Source organism: Otolemur garnettii, unplaced genomic scaffold, assembly GCF_000181295.1.
Source record: "Otolemur garnettii isolate 467f Iridium unplaced genomic scaffold, OtoGar3 scaffold00033, whole genome shotgun sequence".
NCBI lineage: Eukaryota > Metazoa > Chordata > Mammalia > Primates > Galagidae > Otolemur > Otolemur garnettii.
Window position 1 is genome coordinate 11777854 of NW_003852428.1, and position 16794 is coordinate 11794647.

Genomic DNA, 16794 nt, shown 5'->3' on the forward strand with positions numbered 1-16794 from the left:
TAGTAACACCCTCTTTCACTCTCAAAAGCATCTCTGCTTAGACAATACATTATATGGTCAATAAAGAATGCCAAGCTAGGGAGCATCAACATTTGACAGCAACACCTGCCACTTCTCAAACTCCAAGTAGAGATGAGGCATTTTAACCCCACAGGAGGTTGTGAACATGTGGCCAGAACACAAAATTAAGAGCCTGGGCCTGTGAAGTGGAATCTTCACAAACATCTCTAACATTATTCATTTTCTCTTCCCTTTTAAGTGAAAGCATTCCTGTGTTGACAACCATCACATACCAAGGACCTCCCTTTTCAACTTGGGCACCAAGAGAAAAAAAACGTCCTTGCTGTGTGGTCTCCGCACCAAACTGGCGCAACTGTTTGGAAAATCCAAAGCGACAGGGGCCAAATGGAATCTCTCCTCTAAAAGAGGCATTTTTAAGGAAAAATGGTTATAAGTGAGAAAATGCAAAGATTTCTCCAAGGCACAGAAAGGCCTAAGCAGAAAAATATTTGTTAAAAACAAACAAAAAAGCCACACATGCAACAAACAGTAATCTATAACACTAAATTAAATGGTGAACAGTAAATACAGTAATAAATCATCTAAGTGAAAGAAGCAGATGATGTGGATAAAATACTTGTGGTGGGTTAGAAATAGCCACATCGAGGTACAACCAGGGGTAATTGGGGGTTACTTTTGTTTTTGTTTTTGCTTAATATGAAATAATGGACTTGTGGACATTCCAGACAAAGTCCTAAATTTACGTAAAGACGCAAAGCAGCCTGTCCTTCATGAAGCCAATACACCAGGCAATCAAGAGAAAGCAGGGAAACTCCCAGGTACCCGAGTCCAGTGACTGAGAAGTGGAGAGGCCCTGGCAAGAGACGAGAGTGATTGATTCTTCCTTTCCCAGAGTTCCCTGGCTGTTGCAGCAATAGTCACTCTCTCTCACCCCCACCTTCTCTCTCTGTCAACTGGTTTTTTGTTTTTTAAATTTCCTATCTGCTAGTAAACCACAGGCAACAGGCTTACAAGTGTGAGAATCCTGGGTTGTCCCTACAATCACTCAGGTTCCAGGACAAAAGCTCCAGTCAAGATGGTGCCCCGGGAACCACAAGTGAAAACCACCTACATGCCAGAAGCACATGGCAGGAAAAAGACCTCTAATGTTTGAAAATTCTTATAAGAAGACAATCTCCCTGACATCTGATCCCAATTATTCTCCCCTAAAAATCAAAATGTGCCGTTTAAATTTGTGCCTTGTAAGCCACTGAAAACAAAACTGACAGGAGATAGTTTATAAAAATCCTTCCCTGGGGTGGCGCCTGTGGCTCAGTGAGTAGGGCCCCAGCACCGAGGGTGGCGGGTTCAAACCCGGCCCGGCCAAACTGCAACAAAAAATAGCCGGGCATTGTGGCGGGCACCTGTAGTCCCATCTCCTCGGGAGACTGAGGCAGGAGAATCGCCTAAGCCCAAGAGCTGGAGGTTGCTATGAGCTGTGACGCTATGGTACTCTACTGAGGGCGATAAAGTGAGACTCTATCTCAAAAAAAAAAAAATCCTTCCCTGTATTTAACATGAAATTGCTCTTAACACTCCAGAATGTCACTTGCTTCACGCGGGCTTACTGTATGCTCACTGCCAGGCAAAGTCCACGGAACAAAGCCTATGGTATGCGAAGCTGTGTACACTAAGTACCCACCTATGGTATGCAAAGCTGTGTACACTAAGTACCCACCTATGGCATGCAAAGCTGTGTACACTAAGTACCCGTGAACAGGTTAGTTGTGCTTATCTAAGAAACTAAATTTCATGGTCAAGCGTTTCATGTCTAAAATGCATATAACTAAAATCAGCCCTCTAAGCATGTACCTAAAATAATCAACAGTCATAAAGACAGTACTTAAAACCAAATTTTCAAGTAACTGAATTTTAAAGAATTACATGTTTGCCCACAGAATCTTCTCTCGGGCAAGGGTGAAGGCCAGCAAGCAGCCCCGTGCATGCCTCTGACTGACCACAGCAGAGCAGTCGGGGCTCCTGATCCAAAACGTGACCGTCAGAAATCTGAAACTTTGCAGAGTTGCTAGTCAGTCCCTTCTTGAACTATAAAAGTGAGGTAAAGTGGACTGGACGGGCAGGCAGGCACAAAGTAGACCCCTAGGGAGAAACAGGAAACAGAAACAAACTTAGAACAGCTATTTTGGGGTCTGCCAGTCTTTACCCCAGCAGTTCCTCTTGGGTGAGGCAGGTTTAACCACCCCCTTCCCTCAGGTTAACTGAGAGGCTCCTGTCCTCTGCAATAAAATTCCCTTTTTGGCTTCGCAAGTGAGAGCCTTAACTAAGCCAGGCTCTGGGCGTGCAGGGCCGACAGTGTGTGCACCACTTGACTGGATATGGGAACCGTTCACCAGCACAGGGGCTGAATCAACACACGGACTGCTCCATGACACAGCAGCACTATAAAGTAGATCTTTCTAAAAAGGACACGAAGAACCTGTACCTCACTGACCCAAAACGTTAGCAGACAATTCCTCACCTTACCTTCCCACAATGCCTGGGTAAGCTTCCTTGAGCCCTTGGTTTTCTCTGCTGGCTGTTCTGGCAGCATCATATGGTATCTTAAGGGCACAGTCAAGACAGACAGACAGCATGTGGCACTGAATGTATATCAACCACTACAGGAGAACAAGAGTCAGAGACAGACATTTCTAGTTTGTATGTGGAAAAGAAAGCAAAGCAAAACCTCTGGGCTTTTAGATCAGTATTATTGCTTTTAATTGGCAATAAGCAAAACACAGAAAACCAAAATTATGTTATAAAGTTGGTCTCTCAAGCTGCCATGAGTGTGGAAGGCTACAATCCTGTTCTTACTGAAGGGTGCCCCCTCTCCTTATCTAATTATTCCTAATTGAGTCCCCCAGTGTCCCAGGGGGTAAACCAGGGGGGCTTATTGCTTTTTTAAATGAAGAAGATGATTTTTATTAGTGTTCCTGGAGCTAGTTAAAAAAGCATCCAGTGTGAGCACCTGAGACAATGGTTCAGTAATTTAGACAATGCTTCTGGATCTCCTAAGGGCTGAGGGGAAGTGGAAAAGAAGCTCCACCCCCACCCCCAATGCATGAGGATGGATCTCCCTCAAAACAAGGATTTTTTAAAAAGGGTTTTGCTGCTTTGAAAAGGGCTGAGGGGAAGTGGAAAAGAGGGCCCACCACCCCCGCCCCCATGCATAATGATGGATCTCTCTCAAAACAAGGATTTTTTTGAAAAGGGTTTTGCTGCTTGCAAACATTTGGAAGCCACTGGAGGAGCAAGCTGCCCCTTCCTCCCTGTCCCCTGCATGGCAGACTTCAGAGAGTCCCCATCCCACTGCTGGTCTTTCAAGACCTGACTATAGGCCAGTCCTTCCACAGAGCCCATTCTGATCTCTCAGCAGGCTCCAGGACGGGTACCTGCCTCAGTGAAGCACCTGTGTCCTGTAATTTACTATATTGATGCTTCTATCTACAAAATGTATATTCCCAAGAATCCTATGCACTCAATTCTGATATAAGGACAATTGATGATCTAGTACACACATTGGGAGGTGGGAGGTGGGAGGAGGGGGGTGTAGGGAAAGGGAAGGAGGGGGTGGGGGGTCAAGGGGTGTAACACACCTTTTGGGGATGGGTAACAATTATATGAGGGACTTTACCTAACGAATGCAATCAGTGTAACCTTGTTCTCTGTACCCCCAATGAATCCCCAACAATTAAAAAGCAAATGTATGAGCTGGGCATTGTGGTGGGCACCTATAGTCTCAGCTACTCGGGAGGCTGAGGCAAGAGAATTGCTTAAGCTCAGGAGTTGGAGGTTGCTGTGAGGTGTGATGCCACAGCACTCTATCAGGGCAATAAAGTGAGACTCTGTCTCTACAAAAAAAAAAAAAAAAATGTGTGTTCCCTCAACATACTTTGATCTTAACTGAACCCAATGGTTTTTAAACACCCTTCTGCCTCAGTTATGCTACAAAGTGCTTCATCTCTTAGTCTGTACTTCACCGCGTAGCCACTGCATTCTGGTGTGACAGTATCCCTCCCTTTACTGTGACTTCACAAGCCTGATTAGATTTGTGTTCTGGGGTCATCGACTGTTGTTAGCACACCCTACTCCATTAAACCACCCTGCAACACAAGAGGAGCTACTCCATGTGCCTGGTTAACACTCTGATGACACCTGAGGGTGACTGTTAGCCCAAAGACAAGAGCCACTACTCCTGAGATGACAGGGAGCACCTGTCACCCTGTGACACCAGTCAGCGACTTTAGAACTTTGTTCAACTTAAACCAAAAAGCTAGATTTGCCACACATTTCTACAGCTAAGTCTGTTTCCTTTCCTACTTCACACAGACAAATACTGCCTGGCTATCCACTTATCAAGGTATTTTTAAAAGCTCAAAATCAACCCTCAAGACAAACAAAAACAAAGATATGTACAATCTTTTTAAAATGTGACTAATATGCGCTTTAAGCAAAAGTAACTCACAGGGGGCAATTGGTGCTACAGTAACTCACAGGTGGTATTGGTGCTACAGTAACTCACAGGTGGTATTGGTGCTACAGTTATTAATGTTTTAAACACAAGAAAGAGATAACAAGTTAGTAAAAAGTTAACAGCTACTCAATCTTAGTAAAGGGGATATAAGTGCTCACTGTACTCTTCTTTCAACTTTTCTGGTGTTATTTTTTTCCACCAAAATATAAGAGAGAGCATTGTTACACCTTATTTGCAAGAAAATCTTTCACTACTTTTGAAAAATGTAAAGTAGAACACATATAAATGTATTCATGTAGGTTCAGAACTGGCCCCGTAAACACTTGGCAACGTTCCACACGCCACACTGGCTGAAAGGCTAGCTGCTCTAGGCCCACATATCTAATTATGACCACTCATCTTCCTCCCACTTCCTCCTCACCCCCTCTCTCTTGCATTTTAAATCTTATAACCAGGGAAGAAATTTAAGCCTGAAAAACACCCAGGAGCTAAGGAGTCCTAAAACACACATTCTTTCTTTTTATTTTTTTTGAGACAGAGTCTCACTTTGTCCCCTGTGGTAGAGTGCTGTGGCATCACAGCTCACAGCAACCTCAAACTCCTGGGCTCAAGCAATTCTCTTGCCTTAGCCTCCCAAGTAGCTGGGACAACAGGCACCCTCCATAATGCCTGGCTATTTTTAGAGGCGGGGTCTCACTCTGGCTCAGGCTGGTCTCGAACCTGTGAGCTCAGGCAATCCACCCTCCTCGGCCTCCCAGAGTACTGAGATCACAGGTGTGAGCCACACACTCTTTTTTCTAATCAGTCCACCAGAAAGTCAATCTGGAGCTGCCTCCCCAGCCCTGCAGATTTCTGTCTGCGCCTCTCCCAGTGACCCAGACAGCAGAACAGCCACTGTCCAGTCTCTGCCTTTTTCCTTCACTATTCAAGTCAGAGTTGCTTAACTTCGACCTCTGCCTCATGAGTTTATTACGGTCTACATGCAAATGTTACAAAGTTTAGTTAGCCATTATTACCTTAAATGGTGCAATTTTAGAGTCTTTCAAACATTGAAAAGGTTAGATTTGCATGCATGTAGTTTTGGTCAAAAGAAGTGACTATTTATAGTGACCAATGAGAGATTTAGCCAATAGGATTTTCTCATAATGGCCAGATATTTTTAGCCAACTATTATAAGATACTTTGTTTCTTTTTATAACAGTGTAATAATTTGCTATGGGTACAGTTTTTGCTAAATGGAAGTCAGTTTTTTATGGTCAGGCAAGCTGAGTTAGTGACAAACTGGATGTTTGATTTACTTATTTCATTGGGCAAGTAGGGCTTCGATGGGTCTTCTGAATATTCTTAGTATCTTTAATACTCTAGGATTATAAAAATTTCCAGTCCTCTCCCAACATATCCTCATGATATTTGATTTTACAGTTGGTTAGATACAATTCAAGATTTGGAATGGTAAAATAGGGCCAAGTTTCGATAATTTCTCATTATATATCTGTTAATATCCCATCTTCATTCATTTTATCTCACGTTGAAACTGTATATTAAGTTACAAATGAATAGGTACCGTGTTTCCCCAAAAATAAGACACTGTCTTATATTTATTTTTTCTCAAGAAGACACACTAGGGCTTATTTTCAGGGGATGTCTTCCTCTCGGCACCGAAATGGATGGCGAGGCTATGCAAATATGCTCATAGCCACACTCATCACTAGGTCTTATTATCAGGGTAGGGTTTGTATTTAACAAATGCATAGAAATCCTGCTAGGGCTTATTTTTTGGGTAAGTCTTATTTTCAGGGAAACACGGTATTTATATTTTCTCCAATGTAAATAGTAGAATAAAGTGATATTTCTTATATGCACAGTGTCCGTAAAGTTCATGTGCAATTATAATTGCACACTATTTTAAATTGCACACGAACTTTATGGCCACTCTGTATAATATTCTCTTTCAGGAACCTGAAATTATATTTAAGAAACTTTACTTTTAGTTTCTGCTTGGTAGATAGTAGATGCTCAGTAAACGACGCATGATTGATCACCAAAGTTTGTCTCAAATAGTGTTAAACTGAAGGGTGAAGGGTTCAGTGACTATGTAAAGACTGTCGACAGCAAAACATATGTATCAAATTTTTAAACAAAATCAAAACTTGTTTCTAACTACACCACAGTATATATTAATACAAGCTAATATACTGCTCCATTGTAATTTTAATTTAAAAAGAAAAAAGCTAACTATTATATACATAATAAAGCAAAGAACTTTGCTATTATTCTAAGTGTCTGATATGAAACTTAAATTCACACCTAACAGGTATAATGCACTCTATCTGGATGGACAAACCTGTAACTCTGACTCAAAGGGTACAAAAGCTATGTATTTAAGCAAAACATTTGGACTCCTGTAATATTCTGAAATAAAAAAACCAAATAACTATATAATAGACAAAAAAAGGCGGGGAAAGTGTTCAAAAATGTTACGGCTGGGCATGGTAGCTCACACCTGTAACCCTAGCACTTTGGGAGGCTGAGATAAGAATTGCTGGAGGCCAGTTCTCCAGACTAGCCTAAACAATACCGCAAGACCGAGTCTCCGTAAGAAACAAAAGTTAGCTGGCATGGTAGTGTCTACCTGTAGTCCTAGCTACTCAGGAGGCTGAGGCAGGAGGATCACTTAAGACCAGAAGTTTCAGGCTGCAGTAAAGCTCACATCACTATATTCTAGCCTGGGTGACAGAGTATAAGATCCTCTCTCCAAAAAATAAATAAAAAAAATAAAAACCCACATTACAACAGAAATTGCTGGTTTGCATAAAATACAGAAACTCGTCCCAGGAGTATAAATGAGGTCTGTAAGTCATTTCCCTATTACATGACAAACAGCCTGATTTCAGACCCTCCAGCCTCCTTCCAACTTCACCTGCTTTCTGTGTCCTGGGTAGAGTGTCATGGAGTCATCATAGCCCATAGCAACCTCAAATCCTGGACTCAAGTGATCCTCTTGCCTCAGCCTTCCAAGTGGCTGGGACTACAGGCCTGGTTAATTTTTCTATTTTTAGTAGAGACAGGGTATCGCTTTTTGCTTAGGCTGGTCTCAAATTCCTGAGCTCAAGCAACTCACCCGCCTAGACCTCCCAGAGTGCTAGGATTACAGGTATGAGCCACCAAGCCTGGCCCGGGTAAACTTTTCTTAAAGTGTATTTCTTGCATTAAATGTGTGAACAGCACATAAAACTTGCTCATGAATTAAACACATGGCACAGCCACTTCTCAAGGAAGGTAAGGCCTGTAAAATCAGGGACAAAGCATTTCACTGATTTTAGAATGACATGTTTGAGTGTAAGGCTGTGAATGCTTACACCTGTAACGCAGCCAGTTTTCAGAGCTATTCAGGCCCCTTTTCAAACTGTTCTGGAAACTTTTTGAGGATCATGCCAGAAATTATGAACATTCCTTAAGAGTTTCTATTCTCAGATCCAGCTGAAGAACTACCTTGTAAGCCCCAACTTAGCATCTCCCCTTCCTGGCTGGACCATCTTCCCCGGGCCACACCATCATCAGTAGATTCTTGTGTATAGATTAAAAGGCACAACCATCAATAAAAAGAACTCTGGGGAGAGATTTAAGTCTCTATTAAGTAAGAAATGAACATTCTGCAGTTCTGTGAAGCAAAGATAATCACTCCTATGGACAAACAACTGTGCTCGAGGCAAAGGCTGCTCGTTATGGCTCCTGGTGCCCGCTCAGAACTGAGTTGCTGCTGGGCACCAGGAGCTCCTGACTGGCTGCCCGGGCCTTCTCTTCTGCACCAATCTCCAGGCCTCACACCAAGTCTGGCCCACGGGAGGCTTCCTTTAGTCACATCTGAGGCAAGTTTCAGTTCTTCAAAGGTAGGTCCAAGAAATCAGCATTTTCTAGGGCGAGTATAAAAGTTCTATCAATAGGGTTAAAATTTAAACCCTGGGTATATTTCCTTAAAATACTTTTTCTTTAAAGAGAGTGTTTTTGAAATCCTACTTTGTAGAAACAACTTGACCTATTTATGAAAAACTGGGTTGGCCTCATATTGATGTGTTTGATTTTAAATGGCCCTGTAGCCTGCTTTCAGATTCACGTAAATAACCTAGGGGTAGCGGGTGATTGGGAAGAAGTCCCCCAAAATGGAAGTGAAACATGGGAAAGGGGGGACAAGGCAGGACCTGGAACATTACTTGCTTATAGAAAGCATGCCTATAAAAATATTCCCAAGAACTCAGAAAATCTTACCAATGCTCTCTTCCCCCAAAGTCACCTCTCCACATTAAGTCACCTCTACTCTTTAAGAAATAGACTTGTTAAAACATAAACACTCAGAGGCAACTGGACCTTAAATCTCAAAGGAAACCTGATCTTGGATGCTTCTTCATCCTCCACTGTGACTAATCAGAACCAGTAATCGGGTAGCAAGTACTGATTCGGGTCCCTGGCAAGCCTGGTCATTCCAGAGACTGAGATCACACAGAAGACCCCAGTGTGAGCATAGGGGACAGGAAGAGCAAGGACTGAACAGGGAACAGCAGGAAGCAGATCAAAGCAGCCATGTGAACACAGCCCAGCAAGCAGAGGGGCAGTTTCTTCTCCTTAACCCTGCCATCTCCTCTGCTGCCTGTGCCAGTATAACACGCTTGCTCACACACATGCATGCACACACACGCCCATCTGCAAGAACCTATTGCTCCTTTCCTTCTGTTTTTTCCCCTCCCGCAAATTTCCTTTGGAGAGCACGTTACCCCATAAAAATGTCTGGGCCTCTAGCCCAAGTCTGCTGACTCAATAGTTACCTCCTAAGACAGAAAGGGAAACTGGCCACTGAGTCTGGGGACACAGCATCTGCTCATTTATTCATCCAGCAAACAATTACTAAGCACCAACAGTGTGCTGGGAGCCAGGGACACAATTATATGAGATTTAACCTCAATATGAATCACAGCCTGGAGAATAAAACATCAAGAAGAAATTACATGATGCTCATATGAGCCAAATTGTTTTTTGAAGAATTCATATAACAAAACCTAGGAAAGGGGATTAAATTACCCCCAAAATAAAACTATCAGGTTTATTTGCTAAATCAAGTTTCTCAGAATCATCTTCCTGCCCCCAAAATCAAACTCTTATCTGTGACTACGTCTAACACAAGTTTAGTGATGGCCTTGAGTGCACTGTCACACTTTAAGTGTTAAAGAAAAACGATAAATAGAGAAATAAGAGAAATGCGCGGGGGGGTGGGGAGGAAGAAAGGAGAAAAAGAGGGAGTCAAAAGTCTAAGGAGTCCATTTAGGAAAGAAAGGCATTCATTAATTCAGCAGGTCAGGATGCACTACTGGGGCCCCCTACCAGCCACCAACCATCCCAGGCTAGTTGGCTTCCTTGCCCCTAGAGGCTAGGAAACCCAGATACACAAGGTTAAGAATAACACAGGGTAAGACTTAACACAGCTCTGCAGAAGGGCATCTGTGACAGCTATTTATAGGGTTCAGAGGCCTTCACCAAGAGCCTACTTCTGAGCAGATGTGGCTCCATCTGAGAAGGGCTGGGGCTGACCCTGATCTCTGGGTGAGTCACTTTATTAAACAGAGGAAAGTCCCTCTGAAGGGTCCGCGGAGACACAGAGCCTCATAAAAGAGAGTCCAGAGTAAGATTAAAATAAAAATATAGCTACAGGAACCTTCAAGGGGCTGTGCAGATGGGGAGACAGCTTTGATGCACTTGTCCTCCCAGAGAGCACCCTTCCTATGTGGGAGACAGCAGCTCCATAACCCTGAGCGTCCACATACCAACTATGTCATTCATTCTGCAGCCAGTATGTGTTCCAGATCCATGGTTCCCAGGGGCCTCAGATGCCCTTAGAGTTTTTACAGTAGCTCAACAGGCAAAATGACAGTGACACTCCAGGGCCTACATGTGAAAAGCTGAATTTGGCACTCCAATGAGGAAACTCCTGACAAACAAGACAGTGACAAAGGAAAAGACCATTACCCCACCAACCCATATCAGCAGGAGAGAAGCCAGGGGCAAAACTCTTGGTTAACTGAAAGGGACAAGTCTCTAACCATAGGTGAAAGTTAACCCAGGCTTTCACTCTCAGAGAAGTAAGATCCTGGAGAGCTACCTGAGGACTCTCTGCAGCAGGAGTTCTCTATCTTCCTAATGCTGCAGACCCTCTAATACAGTTCCTCATGTTGTGGTGACCCCCAACCATAAAATTATTTTCATTGCTACTTCATAACAGTAATTTTGCTACTGTTATGAATCGTAATGTAAGTATCTGATGTGCAGGGTATATTTTCATTGTTTCAAAGGGGTCACAACCCATAGGTTCAGAACTGCTCCTCTAAATCCAGCAGGTTGAGAGGTCATTGTTTAAAACTGCCTGAAGCAATCTCAAGAAAACAAAATTCAGGGCTTGGGCACAGCTGAGCCTTTCTGCCTTTGATACAAATCAGATTCACCAGCAGACATTAATGTCATTCTCGACTCACTACACAATGACCAACATGTGGTCTTACAGAGCCAAATGTTTTAATAACCAGGAATTTGATTTCAATTCTCTGAGCCAGATGGAACCCACACTGCTGCAGGAGGTTGAGCCAACCTTGCCGTAAGGTATGACAATGCTCATCAAAGAAATTACGGCTTATTCTCACATTGTTTTCCCTCACTCCTGTAAAGACACTGAGCCCTAAACACTCTGATGAGACTGTTTTTCAGATGTTTTTTGATATATTTACCAAGTACTTTTTATTAAAAAACATTCCTAGCAATGACACCAAGGACTTGCTCTGTGTCAAAGGGCTTGCTTGAGTCAACTGATGAGTCTCCATAATGCTGGAATTACTCCATCCCAGGGAGTCAGGTTCACAGCTGACCTCTATGTCCCACTGATGACTGGCCATCAGAAACCACCACCAGCACAAGCAGTGCAGGCTAGTAAAAAGCATGGATTGGGGCTGAGGAGGAGTCAAAAAGAAGCACCCACCACTGTGAATGTCTGGACTCAGTTTAAACACACATTCACACAGGGCAACTCCAGAACTGTCTGGAGACTGGAAAACTTACCGGATAATTTCCTTTGCAAATAACTGTTAATGTATGACACATAAGAAATGAGGCTTATGAAAACATGTAGGGAAAGCCTATTAAGAGTCCCAAATACTTTGAGCATGTGAAAACAATCTAAAATAATTATGTTAATATACACATATAACTACAAGTACTTAAAACAAGATAAGTTTTATTGATTTTTTTTTTTTGAGATAGAGACTCACTTTGTCACTCTTGGTAGAGTGCCATGGTGTCACTGTTCACAGCAACCTCAAACTCTTGGATTTAAGCAATCCTCTTACCTCAAACTCCCAAGTAGCTAGAATTATAGGCACCAGCTACAACAACCAGTTATTTTGAGAGACAGGGTCTTACTCTTGCTCAGGCTGTTCCGAACTTGTGAGCTCAAGCGATCCACCCACCTTGGCCTCCCAGAGTGCTAGGATTACAGGTAGGAGCCACCAAGCCTGGCCTTCCCTGAATTTTGTAATTACCCTAACAGAATTATTATTTCCCTAATTTGAAGTGTTTGAGGTACTTATCCACTCTGGTCATCTACACAAGGTCAACATGCACCTGTGTGTATCTGCCAGCACTCCCATCAGGGAAAGGATCCCAGCAAGACACAGAATTGTCTTGATTGAACACAATCTTTAAAAGCTGCACATCAGTCCCAGGCTAGAACAAAAAAGGAGAAAAATTTTTAAACAGGTATCCTTATAGAAAATACTCTTTATTTTGTTGATCACATATACAAACACCTTGGAAGGGAATATGTTGCCCAAACCTACAAGACCACATAAAATTCCTCTGTAAGCAAACATCTGAGACTACATCTCAATCACTACTAAGCCAGAAGATAAAAATTATCCAACTGGCGCTGTCAAAACAATAAGGGAAGTATGAAGTCTATACGTGGAACTGGAAAAAAGGAAACAAATGACATGTGGGATCTAGAAGCAGAGTTAAGGAGGTCACTCCTAAAATGCTCCAGCCAGCCCCCACCTACACCACCACCACAAACTCTGCCATTTTTACAGGTAAAAGAAGAAAGTCAAACTAATATTTTCAATGTTCTTAAGTACTGGCACAAAGAATGTAGGCTAGCAGAGTGTTAAATTGCAAGCCATTTGTTCTGATAATTTACGATATAATTTCTCTAATCTCCTTTAACACCATGTAACATCTCTATGGCAACACAGTGACTTCAAATGAGAGTCTGGACAGCTAATTGTGCCCTTAGACTGTTCACAGAGCAGAAAGCTCCTCCTCGAGCCAGGATCTGCTCCTTCATAAAGCCTGCCCCATCACAGGTGGACCAACTTTCCTCCAGAGAAGTGAATGGAATGATTCTTCAAATTCCACTTATCCTTACTAAAAACTGGCCACTTGTGTAACCCATAGCTGACACAGGTGCCCTGATGTAACTAGGTGGTCCCTACACCTAGCTGTGCATCTGAATACCAATAGTACTTTTTCAAAATACGGATTCCAGCAGCCTATTCTAGAACTACTATATCAAAATCTCCAGGGATTCCGTACTACATAAAAAACTTGCCAAATGATTCTGATAAAGTCTGAGTTAAGGAAACCGAGGTGTACATCTTAACAAGCACTTAGCTTCTCCCTGGCTCCTGCACTGGGGTCAGAGCCCCCAGGAGCTCATGCTCACAAGGAAAAGGGACAATACCCAAATCCAGTCCTATACAAGGTTCTAGGCCAACATGATGGACCCCAAGAGACTGGGACAGGGTGAACAAGTGCCATTTTCCAAAGGGACTGATGCTTGAACTGTTCCCAAGAAGAGGGAACAGCACAGGTACAAGAGCAGGGGACAGAGAAGGGTGTGTGACGGGGGCTGCAGAGGCTGACTACAGGGCACAAAGTCCTGGTTTCCCTGGAGGCTGGCCCAGCCACAAAGGGCAGGACTCCAGTGTGACCTTGGCTACAGAGGACCATCTCCTGAACCACACAAACACAAAGAGAGGAACTCCAATGGTAAAAAGAAACGAGGAGGGAAAGAACTAAGAACGACTGCGCCATACTCTCACCAAAATGTTCACTTGTAACAGAAAAACTACCGTACCAACGAATGTGTGATAAGCGGGAGCCATACACTGTGTCTTTTTAAGAGCATCTCAAATTTATTTCATTTTCACCTTGAGGGCAATTTCAATTAGGTGGACTTGAGCTAGCTGATCATCTCTTATCATTTTAATTTCTACATTATTCCCCAGCACATTTTTAAAAGAGGCCAAAAGAGAAATCTGCCTAATCATCGTGCCTCTTTAGACTATAAACTCCCACTGGACATAATATTATTTTTGTCTTATCCAGCTGTATGGCACCTGGCATACTGACACTGCTCACGGGATAAACAGCTCATTCATTACACAGTGTCGTGTATATTAAATAATGCCCGTAAAGCCCTTTGAAGATGAAAACCACTTCAAGAGCTAAGTAATTCTGAGCTAGGCATTTGAAACTCAGAAACAAAGATGACAGAGCAAACATCATACGAAGGTCACCACTCGGCAGGAGACACTGTGAGAGGCTCTTGTCCTGCCAGATCTCTGGTCCCTTTGCAGTCATACTATACAGCAGGCAAACCCCAACCTGCTTTACATGTTTTTAATGTATATAATCAGAGGAGAAGGTTTCAAAATCTCACAAAGAACTGAAGTCTTCAGTGGTTCACTTCTTTCAGAAACGGTGCCCAAAAGTAACTTCAAAGCCACACAAATTCTTCTTTCTGAGATGTCTCTTTTTAAGTGAAGCTAGAATACTCTGTCTGAAGTGTCAACTCAATTCTAAAACAGGCACAATGAAAATTCTTGCAACAGAGCATATGTGATTTTATGCAAATAATACGGTTTCTGTTTTAGAGTCTAACAATGCACTCTGTGTCTTGGTGCTAGTGAGCAGAGGTGACTCCAATATTCAAGAGTATAAAACTCCCTAGGGCGGTCCCTGTGGCTCAAAGGAGTAAGGCACTGGCCCCATATGCTGGAGGTAGTGGGTTCAAACCCAACCCCAGCCTAAATAAATAAATAAATAAAATAAAGAATAGAAAACTCACGCTAGCAAAAAAACATTGGCTTCTATTTTTAATATTAAAATCATTTTCAGTAGGAGTGTAGCAGAAAGTTGCCTCTCCCTTCAACTTTCCCAAGATGTTTGTTAAAAATAAATAAGTACAATAAAGTACCATCAGCTTCAATTTTTCACCTGTGCTCTTCACTATCCCAAAGTATACCACCAAGTTCAAAACAATCTATAGGGAAGCAAAGCCTCTCATTTTCTTTTTGACTGAGACTTCCTGAAAAGTTAATTCAAGGTTTTCTACAAAATTTCCAAATATGCCATCAAATCACAACTGAAGCCTGATCAAATCTTATCCACAATCTCCCTCCTTCAAACTTTCAAATGGGAGTGATTTCATTTTCTTCTCTTTGACATCAAAAGGGGGGGGTGGGAGGAGTAGGAAACTCCCTGAATTAGGGAAAGGCCTCAGGGAAGCACCCCAGAGTAGGGGGAACCAACAATGGGACAGCTCCTGCCCCTACCTGTGCACTTATAACCCTGTATCTGTCCCTTATAGCCACCCGATCTGAAGCAAGTCAAAACTTCTCTGGTCTCCATTTCTCCAGGTATAATATTGGATATCACTGCCTGCCTAACAGGGAGGCATGAAAATTAAGTGACTGACATGTAGCTCTCAGTCACTGAAGCTCTTTCAAAGTCTGAAATGTGTTACAAATGTAGCCATGACCTTTTCTTCCATTTTTTATTTTTTTTATTTTTTATTTTTATTTATTTATTTTTTTTTTTTGAGACAGAGCCTCAAGCTGTCCCCCTGGGTAGAATGCCGTGGCATTACAGCTCACAGCAACCTCCAACTCCTGGGCTCAAGCAAGTCTCCTGCCTCCGCCTCCCAAGTAGCTGGGACCACAGGCGCCCGCCACAACGCCCAGCTATTTTTTGGTTGCAGCCGTCATTGTTGTTTGGCGGGTCCGGGCTGGGGATTCGAACCCGCCACCTTAGGTGTACATGGCTGGCGCCTTAGCCGGTTGAGCTATAGGCGCCAAGCCTCTTCCATTTTTTATTAACAAATAACTTACATACTATAAAATCTACCCCCTTTGAAGCATACAATTCAGTGGTTTTTAGTACATTCACAAGGAGCACAAGTATCACCACTGATTCCAGAACATCACTGTCAAGCCTCAACACCTCCCCCAAAACGTCTGACCCGTGAGTAGTCATTCCCACTCTCATCATGATCTTTTGCTCTCCATGTGTTCTAAATAGCACATGCATTTCCTCCTTAAAATATTAATAAGCAAAGTATGGTTCTTTCTTGCTAAAATACGTAGTTGTAGGAAGGGCTTCTAGAAGTACAGAAGCCAAATTTCCCAGAACACAGTCTAACAATTTATGAAAAGTACAAAATACAGGGCAGTGCCTGTGGCTCAAAGGAGTAGGGCGCCGGCCCCATATGCCAGAGGTGGTGGGTTCAATCGCAGCCCCAGCCAAAAACTGCAAAAAAAAAAAGAAAAGTACAAAATACAGTAAGAACCTCTGCAAGTTGACCACCCATGGGACTGTAACAAGCTGGTCAACCTAAGGAACTAGGCCGACCATACTGATACGTACGTGTGGTACATGTCCAGTCTATGAAAATTAGGTCAAGTTAAGGAGGGGGTCAGTGTAGGGCCGTCATCAGCTATGGAGGTTCTACTGTATATAAAACTGAGACTCTCCCAAAATTAGGGACCTATGACCCACGATATCACTTAATGTGGAAAAAGAGAAGGGCAAACACTTTGCCTGACTCATACGATCTCACCCACTGTTCCACGATTTCTGGAAGTTGAATGTAGACAAAACACACTTCCCAGAAATCCCGCACTGAAGCAGAAACATAGCTGCATTACATTTACTGCAGGTGGTTTCTGGGAAGAAATATTTAGTCAATGAAGGGCAGCAGCAACTCTTTCAAATCCTGACTCATGACGTACTCCAACATGTGGACTCAGCTTCTCCCCCTACTTGTAGAACTTTCTGGATTCCTGAGGAAAGGTCCACCCAACCCATCCTCTCTCACACCCATTCCCACTCCGTCTCCCACACAGACACCCCGTTATTCACCCAACCCATCCTCTCTCACACCCATTCCC